Genomic DNA, 12,892 nt, shown 5'->3' with positions numbered 1-12,892 from the left:
TTGGTTTTCTTCTGTGTGTTTGTCATTTGTCTCTATCACTTTTGTTCCCTAAATCGCTCGGCAGCGACAGCTCGATTAGGTTAGTGCCTGGGCGGTTGCCGCTCGGACACCGAGCGTATTTTGGGCAGCGAGTGAAAACTGATCGGTCGCCGCTGAAATTTTAACTCCTAAAAATCAGTGGTGCCTGTTTGGTCACTGGTTGATCACCGGTCGTTCTCCGATCGAAATTGGCTAAAAACTCGCCGACCGGTCGCCGAGCAGGCTGATTTTGGGGGTTGTGACCATAGCTTAAGGTAGCAGTACATTTTGTTGTAAATCATTATTAAACAATTTGCCTATAAAATGGTGTAATTTAAATTAACGTCTCGTATTAATTCTTACACTGAATTGAACGCTGTCTGTTAAGCAATTAAAAAGAAAAAAGCATGCAAGCGAGGGTGTACTAAGGGGCATTTCTCTTTCCAAACGAAGATGAATTTGTATTTTCAGACCTGAAATTCAGCGATCTGGTGCAAACTTTTGGTGCAATACAACTGTACATGAATTTTTGCAGCCCCTCCAAAAAAATAATAATTTAAACAAATAGTTTTTTTTTTCGCTGAAATGTTAATGGCTCTTATTCCGAGTGTGCATCCTCTCTGTGTATGTACAAAGTATAGTGAGGTAGAGCTTATGGGGAAGATGTCCTCCCGCTCGACGGAGGTTTTGAGTTTTTAGAATTGAAATAAAGCGATTTGAAGCACACTTTTTGTGGAAAATCCGGAAATTGTCATTCCCCATATAGTGTACTAAGTGTATATAGAAGGGACAAGGCAATGGAAGGGTGGTAAGATACTTCTCCCATATTCGATTATATTTTTTTCCGCCTTCCAAATCCCCGGTCAATTTTTTTTTTTTTTTTTTTTTGGGGGGGGGGGGGGGGGCGACTGCCCCATCGCACCCCCTCCCCCATGGCTACGCCATTGGGAAAGGGTTGATTGTTAATTGAAAGGAGATATCCCCTCCCCCACGACGGAACTTTTGCATTTCTTTTATCAAGTAAAGTGACAGATTTGGCGCACACTTTCGATGAAAGATTTGTAAATGTGTCAATCTGATAGTTGTATTAAGTCCATGGAAAATAGACCGAACGGGGGAAGGTGTGGGAAGAGGTATTCCTCTCCCAAACGAGAGAGACTCTGCTTTATCAGAATTGAAATTCAGCAACCTGCCATCTGGTGCACTCTTTGGGTAAAATAATTGGACAGATTTCTAACACAAAAAAAAGCAAGAAAATCTTTTCATCTCGGGAATTATAATTATGTGGGGTGGGGCAGACATGGTGCGCCTGCCCCTCGAACATTTTATGGAGACAACTCAGTACAACTTTTTTTTTCCTTCAAAAAGCAAGAAAATATTCTCATCTCACTAATTATTAATTATGGGGGGGCAAAATTATAATATACTTGCCCTTCCAATGTTTTTATATCAGTGCTGACAGAGCCCAGGATGAGAATCGTTTTTGCCCATGATTTTGTTGCCCCTGGCGAAAAAAAAAACAATGTTAAGCGTCCGGCGTTGAGGTCGCTCGCAGACTGAAGTTGTGATTTTTGTTTTTATTTTTGTTTTTTTGTTTTTTTGGTCTGAAGGGGGGTGCGTCCGCACCCAACGCACCCCCCTTGGTGACGCCCATGGTGTAACATTTAGTGCAGTGCCATTTGAGTTCTACTTTTTTAAACCTTTAAAAATATTTACCTGACCCCTGAGAACTAAAAAGAAAAGACAGCACTGAGGACAAGGTTCGATTCTCTGACTCTGTGCCATGCCAAATTTTGACGGCACGCAAAAGCATGCCATAGGTTTCTGTAGCTGGCAGTAGAATTTTTAACCACATTAATGTCATTATGGTCGAATTATGGGTGACTTGCTTTATTAAGAACTCATATGACATTGCATTGGCTGACACAATTCACGGTAGTCACAGTTCAGTGATTATTGAATGCTGATGAAAAAGCCAAGTTCTGTACGAACTGAAATTTTTGCGGTGGTTTTATTTTCGCAAATTTCGTGAATCGCCTTTGAATTGCGAAAAGAACAACACACGAATAGCTAGTTAGACCTCGCAACCGCGAAATTAACAACACCCGAAAATGTCCTCCATGTAGCAATTCACTAAAATATCTGTATGCGAAAATTTCAGCTCGTACAGTAAGTGAAGCAAAAGAAATAGCGTAATTGTGCTTTGCACCAATCATGAAATTCTCCTCTGTTGCTGTGTATTGTAATTGTAAGGCTTGGTGTAGGAATAAATGCGAGGAATATGGTAGCATATAACTGTATAAATTGCCTTAATTGTTCCCATGATCAAGGAGTCTGGGTATCCGAATGTGGATGAATGCAGGAGCCAGTACGTCAGCCCACCATTGGGTCACCCTGCTCGGCTAGAGTCTGTCCAGGAGGCAAGGCGGGGAGCTACCCAGGGAAGGCGGGCAGTTGTTGTTGACCGGCAGGATCCAGGAGGGAGAGGCGAGCTCACTCACTCACTCAAAGATGCAGGAAGAAGGCAGGCCACACTATCTCAAGCATCACCTGGGCAGCGTCAGGGGTGTAGCCTTTTGTCCGAAGGTGAGTACATAGGTCACAAAGTCAAACAAGATACCCGCAAAAAAAAAAGTGAGCACAAAATTTTACAAAGAACAGTCCCATTTGGATATATGCAATGTTGTATTGTTTTTTTCAACAAGCAGAAATTAAATCATGATTTTCGTCTAACGGATTCTTTCGTAGGGAAGTTTGCATATTTTATGTACCTGTTGGTTTGTGTGCATGTGCATGCTTGTCATGTCTTGCTTGTCCACATAATTTAGAACATATTTGAGATTTTTAACCATTGTACCCAATTTTTTTTTTTTTATGTGGAAATTTTTGCGCATTTCGGGCGACCAAAAATTAGCGTGGAGATGAAGGCATGCAAATATTTTTGCTTTACACAAATTCCACTTATTGATGTCTCGATTCTGCGGAATTAAAAACACCCTAAATTCATCTTACCCATCTGAGCATGAAAAATTATTCAAATAAGATATCCACTTTTACAGTTCTGCTAAACCATGAAAGACTCACTGTGGATTCCACAAATAGGAAAGTTGTTTTTCTTAAAGAGGAAATAGAGCAAAGATGATGAAATAGTGAAAATTTGAGAGATAATGCAAGTAACAAGATATGAAGCGGTGCGTCTTCAGGGCACTTGATAATTATGTGTAAAGTACTCTGTACAAGTTGTTTATTTTTTATGCCTCCGCAACGAAGTGGCCGGAGGCATTATGTTTTCGGGTCGTCCGTCCGTCCGTCCGTCCGTCCGTCCGTCCGTCCGTCCGTCCGTACGTCCGTACGTCCGTACGTCCGTACGTCCGTACGTCCGTCCGTCCCGTTTTTTTTTTGTCGATATCTCAAGAACCGTGTGGTGGTTTTACATCAAACTTGGTATGAGGGTATATCCTTGGGGGATAATACTTTGTGTGGATTTTAGGGTCACAGGGTCAAAGGTCGAAGGTCACAGGTTATTTTGTGAAAAAAAAAATTGAAATTTCATGTTTTTCTCCATATCTCGCAAATGGTTCAAGGTATCTTCATGGAACTTAGTATATATGCTTGTACTGATGGGCAGTGATTATCTAGGGAAGTTGGGGTCGTGGGTCAAAGGTCAGGGGGTCAAAGGTCAAGGTCAACTCCTCAAAATATCACTACTTTCCTTAGAATGCAATATGCCTGAAGGTTTTTTTTTTTTTTAAACTTGATGTATGGCATGTATTACCCAATATATATTTTTGGGGAAGTTTCTTGCCAAAAGGTCAAAGGTCAAAGGTCAAGTGAGAGTGCTAAATTGCACTTTTTCCTCCATATCTCGAAAGTAACTCCAGGTATCATCATGAAACTTACATATTTATGCATGTTCAACCTAACAGTGATTCTCTTTGGAACTGTGAGGTCAAAGGTCAAAGGCCAGGTTTAGATAATGCTATTTTCCCATTTGATACTGAAATTATACTTTTCCTCAATACCTTGAAAATTACTCAATGCATAAACTTATAAAAGGGTCAAAAGTCAAGTAAAAATCATCAGTTCCCCAAATACCTGCACTCTGACATTTTAATCATTCATCCAATTGAACCTAGTTCTAGGAAAGTGAACATTCAGCACATTTGTGTCAAACCTGTCCTTTTAATATTTTGCCAGTTGTGTGAAACTGTCATCACACATTGTCAAGACATTGTACTATAGACCTATTAGGAGAACCATGCATTATGGCGGAGGCATATCAGTAGCCGTAGCGATATGTCTAGTTTTTTTATGAGTAACTGCTGACTTTGCTTCTATGCCATGAAAATATTTTGCTTGCTTTTCTTCCTCCCTCTCTGATTTTGATATCTATTCTAAGTAATGTATTTGTATGTAACTTGTATGAATGAATGATGATGATGGTAATGAATGATAATTGTAATAATAGTAGGTGAAGTAGTACACACAGAAGTGGTAATGATGATCGTAACAATAATAATAACTAGAAAAGCACTCTGAGAGCGCAGACCTCCGCCAAGCATGCAGCTCATTTCCACCACTGATAAAGTTCTTCCATAGAGATATCCGTGATTTTCACCCATACTTAGCACTGTGTGCTGAAAGTCGCCCGATTTTCCAATAGGATATATAGAAGCGTTTGACACGTCATAAACCCTCAGGTGCACAGCGTGCCTCGCCCTAGCAGAAACGAGAGCACGCACTTTAGTGCGCGCATGCAAACCTCAAATACGTGCAGCCTGAACTCCCAAGTTCATGACCCTACATGCCAAAATATCAAAAATCCTCCATAAATTCCCCCAAAATTCTTGGATCACTACCGAAAGTTAATCGTTTGTTACTTGTGTCATTCTCAACCTTTCCTGCAAGTTTCATCCCAATCCATTAACTACTTTTTGAGTTGTTTTGCACACGGACAAACTAACTAACTAACTAACGAACAAACAAACAAACAAACCAACGGTAACGAAAACATAACCTCCTCCCTTGGTGGAGGTAATAATGATAATAGTAATAATGTATTATTATTGTATTATGATTTTCATTATTATTGTTATTATCACTATTATTCTTTAATTTCATTATTATTATTGTCATCATCATCATTATAATCATTATCAATATCATTATCATCTGAACTGTTTTACTGATTGAGCACGAGTTATATTTATGTCGTGTGTGATCTTTTCTTTCTCTCTCTCTGTTTTGTTAGGACCGGTACCTATTCTGCTCAGGAGCATTTGATGGCAGGGTGAATCTCTACACAGCGCAGAAGTGTGCCTTGCTCCAAAGTTACTCTGTAAGAATGTTGTGTCATTGCAGTTGTTTCAATTGCTGCTAGTTAATGTACTTATGTGCCTTACAGTTTTCAGCTTCCGCTGTTATAATGATTTGCGACAGTAAGTTAGATTAAGATGTAATGTACAACCTATCAACTCTGCGTGTGAAATCATAATATGAAACTCAGTAGTTCTTATAACAATTAAGAATGATCCAATGGTTTATTAGTTTCAATTTGAAATCTTGGCGTTATCAAGTTTGTGTGCACATTACAAGTATCAACATATTTAAAATTTGTCTTCCTGTGTTTGTAATGAGGTAGTAAGAAGAGTCTCACTTTAGCATTGCGTAAGTTCAAACAAATAGTGTGAGACCAATGATCTGACAAGATTTTTTCCCCATGTATCAGTGGTTATGTTAAATATTGATAATACAGTCTACAGATTGTGATGCAAAATACAACAAACCTAGCTTCTTTTTATTAATATCAATAGAGTGTTTGTGTATGTGTGTGTGTTACAGCGTGTTTCTACATCTTGAATACAACCCTGAATTCCTCCAAATTTTGTCCGACGATAGCAGTTAGTATGAGAATATCACATATGGAATTCTGTCTCATGCTATCCATGTGCTGAGCAGTAAAGCAATAGGAATATTCTCTTTATTGTCACTTTATTCGAGTGCTAAAGACACTATCAATGCATTGTAATTCAGTGTGATAATGGTGCCATAATTGGGAAATTGTTTATCAAACTCATATGTAACCATTTAAGGAAGCAATATGCCTCTTATTTGAACTACCGGTACACACACACACATAAAAAAAAACCACACAAAACCACAAACCACACAGACACACAAAATGAATATTGTTGCAGGTTAGAACTAGAGTCTCACAATTGCTGGCATTCTCATTCAAAATCTTTTCTCTGGAGGTTTTTTGCTAGCGTGATAAGCCCATTATCTTTTTCTTTTCTTTTCTTTTTTTGTCTTCAGGTGACAACATTTAGTTTAGCCAGAAATATTAATGCTGTGAGATTCACCTGTGATGGAAGGAAGGTGAGTATTAGTGCACATGTATATACAACTTCCTGTCTTTGCATAACAATCCAGCTGGTACAACTGATTGGCAAATTGCCCTACATAGACGTATACCCATGATTTCTTTTATCATGGCTACTACTACTAAAACACTGATCAATTCAGTGCTTATTTACATCGATGTTGGTCAATTTGTCGATCAGTTGCATAAAAACCTCTCGACGGAAGAATTCCATGAATTTGAATAATTATGTAGTACCCACGGCATGCTATAAGGATTAGAACCAGCACTTGCTGTCGAGTGGAAGCTCCGTGGTCTAGTGGAGATGACGCCTGTTTGGAGATCAGGGGGGTGTTTCATCAACGTTTGTCGGCGCTGACAACTTGAATCATCATAGTAACAGTCAGTGACCAGAGCATCTCAGCCAATCAAAACCAAGGACCTTGCTGAAATTGGTCAGCGCTGACAGTTGTCGGCGCTGACAAGCGTTGATGAAACACCCCCCAGGAGGTCATACATGTAGGTTCAAATCCTGCTGAAGTACGTATGCCCATGATTTCTTTTATATCATGGCTACTACTAAAACACTGATCAATTTTGTGTTTGTTTACGCCGATGTAAAGCAATTTGCCAATCAGTTGCATAAAAACCTTTTGACGGAAGAATTCCATGAATTTGAATAATCCAGCTGGTTTTTACCTCTTTCTTTCTCTCTATTAACTTCTTGAAAAAGATTACTCAGTATTAAATGCTGTTCTGAAGTGATCGATATGTATTTTGTTTAATTAGATACCCAAGTAAAGCACATTTGTACATTTGAAAGTGTCTTAATCTAACCATTCCTTTGTGTGTTTATCAGTGTAATGCCACTAACCACTTGTACACTGCTGCATTTCAGCTGTTTCTTGTGCCTTGGGTTAATGACTGTTAAAGCCCTTAAAAAAATGTTGTTAACAGAGATTTAGTAATATAAGTATCTTGACAGTCATCTTCACCAATCATTATCTATCATCATTATTCTTACCTAAAGTCTCATATAGACTAAACTCATATCGAAAAGTATGATACATAACATCTTCCCAGTGCCATACTTTTGGCTCAAGCAGTTTTGGTTAAGTCGTGATAATCTTGTTTGAGGAAGTCATCTGAAGTCCTCCCCTTTGTACTCCACAGATTTTGGCCACCACGACCGCAGACGGCTGCAGTGGTGGACGTGGAAACAAGGAACCGAACTCCTGACATATGATAGCTGTGAGTCTTACAGGGCTTTAGGGGGTAAATCAGCTAGTCCAATCAAATTGTGAGAGAGAGAAAGAAAAAGAAAGAAAGGAATAGAGAGAGGGGAGGGGGAGAGGGAGAGGGAGAGAGTGTGATCAGGACATTGTACACACACACACAAATGTGCACACACAGAGAGCTATATGTTTTATGAGGGGGATAGGGAATTGAATGGAGATTATGCTGGAAGTGAGCATGACTATATGAATTAATATGTATCAACTGCTATCTCACTGTAAAAGCAGTAGACTGAACAGAATATATCAACAGATCGCTACACTGCCGACACCAAGTATTTCAAAGTGTGGGGGGGGGGGGCAATTTATCATTTCTGGTGCCATTTCTGGGTTTCAGCAGCTAATAAGCAAAGAAAAAAAAAAAACCAAACCTACCATCATCAACTTTCTGTTCCCACTTCTGGGTTTCTTCACCTAACAAGCAACAGCAACAAAAAAAAAAAAGAAAAAAAAAAGAAAAGAAAAAAAGGCCTTCAGCGCAACTTTCTGTTTCTTCAGCTGACAAGCTAAAAATTAAAGGCCTTACCTGCACTTCTTCTACCACTTCAAGGTTTCATCAGCTGGCAAAAAAAAAAAAAAAAAAAAAAAAAAAACCCTCTGGTACAAGTTGCAATTGGCTTTCAATCGACAGCGACTAACAAGCAAAAAAAACAACAACAACAACCAAACAAACAAACAAACTAATCTCTATCAAACATAGGCTTTTGGAAGCTAGGAAAATCCCCCCCCAATAAATAAAGATAAAATAAAATGAATAAATGAACACAAAAGAAAAGAGGAAGACAAGTTATCTTGTTCAAGTGTAGGTGCATCACTACATTCACTTTATTTTCTCAGTAAAAAGACAGGGAGAAGATGCTTATAGGAGACTGTACTCTATGCAGAGTCTTACATTATGTGGATGTTCTTGATCAAAAACAGGGGTTCAGTGTTCTACAGTCATTATGCATCAGAGCTGAAAGGCACTGAAGCCATTAGGTTTTCCGTGGGTTGGGTCTTGAAACTATAGAGAGCGAAAGTTTGAGTGCGTTAAGTTTAGCTAACAGGCAAGTCCAGATAACAACATTCAAACCTTGCATTACCATTTTGTTTCAGAGCTGCCAAGTCTCCCTGATTCTGCAGGAGTCTCCCTCTCCCTGAAAATGTCAAAATCTGCTTTGGTCTGAATGAGAGAATAGTGAAATCTCCTTGATTTGGAATTATTTTCACCTATTGAAATGCATGTAAGGCACAAATATCTCCCTGATTGCTGTGTGGAATCTCCCTGATTTGGATGTGGGAATGTTGGCAGACCTGTTGTTTCCTTGTGAATGCAAACCATTTAAATCCAATCAGGGGTTCTACCTGTCAAGTTGGGCTGTTCCCTAAAATATTGATGTATGCTATTACTTCTATCAGTGCTATTCAGCAAGACCAAGATTAACTTCTGTAATTGACAGGATCTTCAAAAATCATTCCATCATCCAGGTGCATATAGTGGAAGAGACCGAACAGGACTGGCTGTGGACCCAAAGTGTCCGCACACTGTTGTGTGTACATGTGTTAATGGAAAGGTGAGCTATGTGAGCACATTTATCATCATTGTACTGTATAAACTGTTATTTTCACGAGGCTTTAATTTTTGCGAATTTCGCAAATCCACGTTTGGACTGCAAATTTAGCAACACGCGAGAATGTTGCCATGCGCTAGGGCTATAGTGCATTTATGATAGCCTCGGTAACACTTTGCAGAAACGATGTCTCGTAAAAATGTCTGTGACCTCCTTGTTGCAAAAATATGTGTATGCAAAAATACCAGCTTATACTCAGTTTTTCAGGGAGGAAATTGTTCTCTCTTTCTTTCCATCAAATTGTATGTCAATAGCTCTTGTATTTAAAGAGATTACTTTCTGGTAATTAAAGAAAATGAATGTGTAGATGATCCTGTGTTTTATAGAGCAATTGGGTAATTTGAATAGCTCTGTTTCACTTTCACAAGGTTCAGGTTGTGGTTATTTTCTAGAAATGTAAGTGGTTGTGTGCATCATGTATGTCTTCTTAGTTTGAGAGAGCCCTTGCTGGATGGTGTCTATCAAATTCAGCTTCACACCATGAAGTTTGAATTGAATAATAGAAAGAGCAAAATCAGATGAATAGGATGATACAGGGTTCATCAAATCAGCAAAAACTGGAACGAGTTAATCATGCAGAATACTTCATTGAACTCAGTTGTCTCCTGTAATATTCAAAACCTGTCCCAAGTGTCAAATATGTAAAAAAAAAGAAAAAAAAAAAGATGTATATATGTATATATACAATTGTATATATATATATATATATATATATATATATATATATATATATGTATATATATATATGTATATATATATATGTGTATATATATATATATATATATATATATATATATATATGAATGCCATCTTGTATTACAATAGTTTCTTCAGCAAAATGTAATTTGCTGATGAAATTGTGTGTGGAAGTCTGTTATAGAAACACTGAAATTAAAGACTGCTTGTATTATACGTGCACTATTTGAAGTTGACGGAGGTAGAGTAATTTGAAGGGCTGAAGAAAAGTTTATTGCAATGACGATATACATTGTATATAAAGCAAACAATCTTGTTTCAGTCTGCTTGCAAGAACTTAACAGCTTTTTCTCTTTTCATTTTGTTTGTTTGATGTTGTAAGTATGATGCAATATAATTTGGTACAAATACACTGTACTCTTCTACTTTTCACTTTTATTTTGATAATTTTGTTGATTATTTGTGTCATTGGTCATTTCATTCATGTAGGGTCTGGCTGTATTTGATCTGAGGATGTCCATCCCTTTGTTGTATGTATATGATGTAAGTATGGTACATAAAGTCTATCTGATACCTAATTAGCACCCATTAGTACTTGCTGAAAGTGGTAATGAAATGATTGAGCATTTTCTTTTTTTAGCCTATGTGGCTAAGTCATAAGCATACCTGCCAACTGTTCAGTTTTAATCTGAATATTCAGTTTTTTCACTGAAAGAAAATGCTTTAATTTCAGTGTGTTATGATTTTTGGAAATATATGTGTAATATGTATAAGTGTATGAAATTTATGAAAGTTCAGATTTTGTTTGTTCAGATTTATTAAGTCTCAGGGTTAGCAGGTATGCATAAGTCATAAGATGGGGTTTGCCATCCAATACCACTTGTCCCCACAAAAGATATTGCTTTGTTTTGTTTTTTCACTTTTAACCCATTTCAGTACTGCCTGTTTCCTATGGTAGAGGAAGTGGGGAATCAAGGCTTCCAAACAAACAAATCAAATCAAATCCTCATGACTTTTTCAATTTGATTAAACATAGCAAAACCATCTGAATTTCTTGATGAGTACTAATGGTGTGTTTTGTTTGTGAAAGTATCAATGCAAGCACTGAATATTCCACCAAGAATAAAAAAACTGTGTCTCTGTAAAGAACTTATAGATGTGATAATATAACTATACACTATGATGTATGAAAAATGATTCCTTTTGGTTTTCTGTCACAACCATAATAGAAGCACTACCTTGCAGAACATTTTAAACAGATTTATTCATCTAAAATTGATAGTTTACACTTAATCAGAATCAGAATCAGAAGTGCATACAAATGCACATCAAAATGTTTTCTCTTTATTAAAGATAGCCTCACATTATCCTTGGGTTATGGTACATGTACATGTGTAGTTTCTAGGTGTACCATACGGCATGTAATGATACTGAAAGTGCTGAAAGTATCATCTTCAATATGGATGCCATGTTTTCCTGTGCAGTTGCACTGTGATGTGATCCGTGACGTCAGCTTTCTGTCAGACAGTTGGCCCTGGTGTTCAGGGGAGACCACCTTTGTCACTGCATCTGTTGATGGCCATGGAAAGGTGAGTTGTGAAACATCTGTCTGTTTGTGATATTCTTATGGAAAGCTGTGGACATTACAAAAGGTTAAAGCTTAAGCAAGGCTGCACGCCGACCCATTTTCTCTACTGTTCTGACCTGTCTGTCTGACCTGTAGGTACCCAGTTTTTTCCATTTTTGTTTTTTCTGGTCCTTTTCTGAAAAAGTTACTGGTCCGACAGTGATTTTTACTGGTCTGACGCTCTCTTCTTTTTCAAAGGTTGTAACGATAGATGGCCGCACCCTTCTAGACATTCCCGCTGGTGCTACTCTCCACTCAGTATCTCCAACCCCGGGCCCCTACAACGCAATGGCTGAAGATGGTTTTTCAAGTGAGTCACTTGTGTCAGGATTCATTTTTTTGTGTTATCAAGAGTCAGAGGTTGAATGTGAGCAGTCTACAAATCATGATTTCCTTATTGTCCAGTCAAACATATTGAAATTCCCCCATCATACGTGAATATATCACTTGTAGTTTTTAAATAAGTAGAAGCCTTCAAAGTCCTAGTTCTCACAGAGCTGTTTCAGTAACGCTTCTGTTTATTGGTACTTTTATGGACTCTTGATTCCGCCAAGTGCCACAAAATTACCCAGAAATACACATTTCAGCATAAGGAACTAAATAGATTCGAGACAGTTTCTCTCGAGCGAGGCCCTGATACCTGCACTAAAATCATCAGTGAATTCAGTGCTTGATTCAAAGTATACACGGACCTCTGAAATAAATAGAGTAGATGTGAGCACATGCAGCTTTCAGAAGGTTTACTGCTCTTTAGTGTCGGGGAAAAATTGAAGTCCCATGAAGACTAATCTGTTTTTCTTAATTGGCTAATGCTTCAAGCATCTTGAAAATTGCAGGAATAGAAGTGTTTTGAGGAAAAAGAAGAGGTTGATCCCTCCTGTCGCTAGAATGTTCAAAACTTTACACTTTAAAACTTTAATTTCGTCAGTGGTCAATGGTCATGTTGATCAGTCAGTAGTGAGATTTTAAACTAATGCAAATTAGTAAGATACAAATCTTGAGATTTGCATCTCGATCCATATCTCAAGATTTTGGCCTGTGTGGACGTAAAAAGAAATCCCACTTATTAGCACAATCAGCATCGCAATCCGAATCCCAAGGAATTTGCTATAATTTTGGAATCATCATGATTATTTGAGAAATAGCATGATAATTTGCACCATGACGAATGTGTGGAGCAAAATATCAGAGTTTTTTATTCGGTCATTCAAAGCATGCATGATTGAACAGCGCACTAACGCAAGGGCAGGGGTCACCAGTTTGGTAGATTTTGGGCATGTACATT

General features: G+C 38.0%; 1 pseudogene; it reads left to right on the top strand.

Annotated features, from left to right (window-relative positions):
• Positions 1–2,463: 2,463 nt before the first annotated feature.
• Positions 2,464–12,892, top strand: part of LOC139743759 (uncharacterized) — a 49,868-nt pseudogene continuing 39,439 nt past the window's right edge.

Source organism: Diadema antillarum, unplaced genomic scaffold (assembly GCF_040938485.1).
Source record: "Diadema antillarum isolate AM-2024a unplaced genomic scaffold, OU_Dant_1.0 seq00001105_RagTag, whole genome shotgun sequence".
Lineage (NCBI taxonomy): Eukaryota > Metazoa > Echinodermata > Echinoidea > Diadematoida > Diadematidae > Diadema > Diadema antillarum.
The sequence above is the reverse complement of the archived record's forward strand: the minus strand, read 5'-3'. Positions and strand labels throughout refer to the sequence as shown.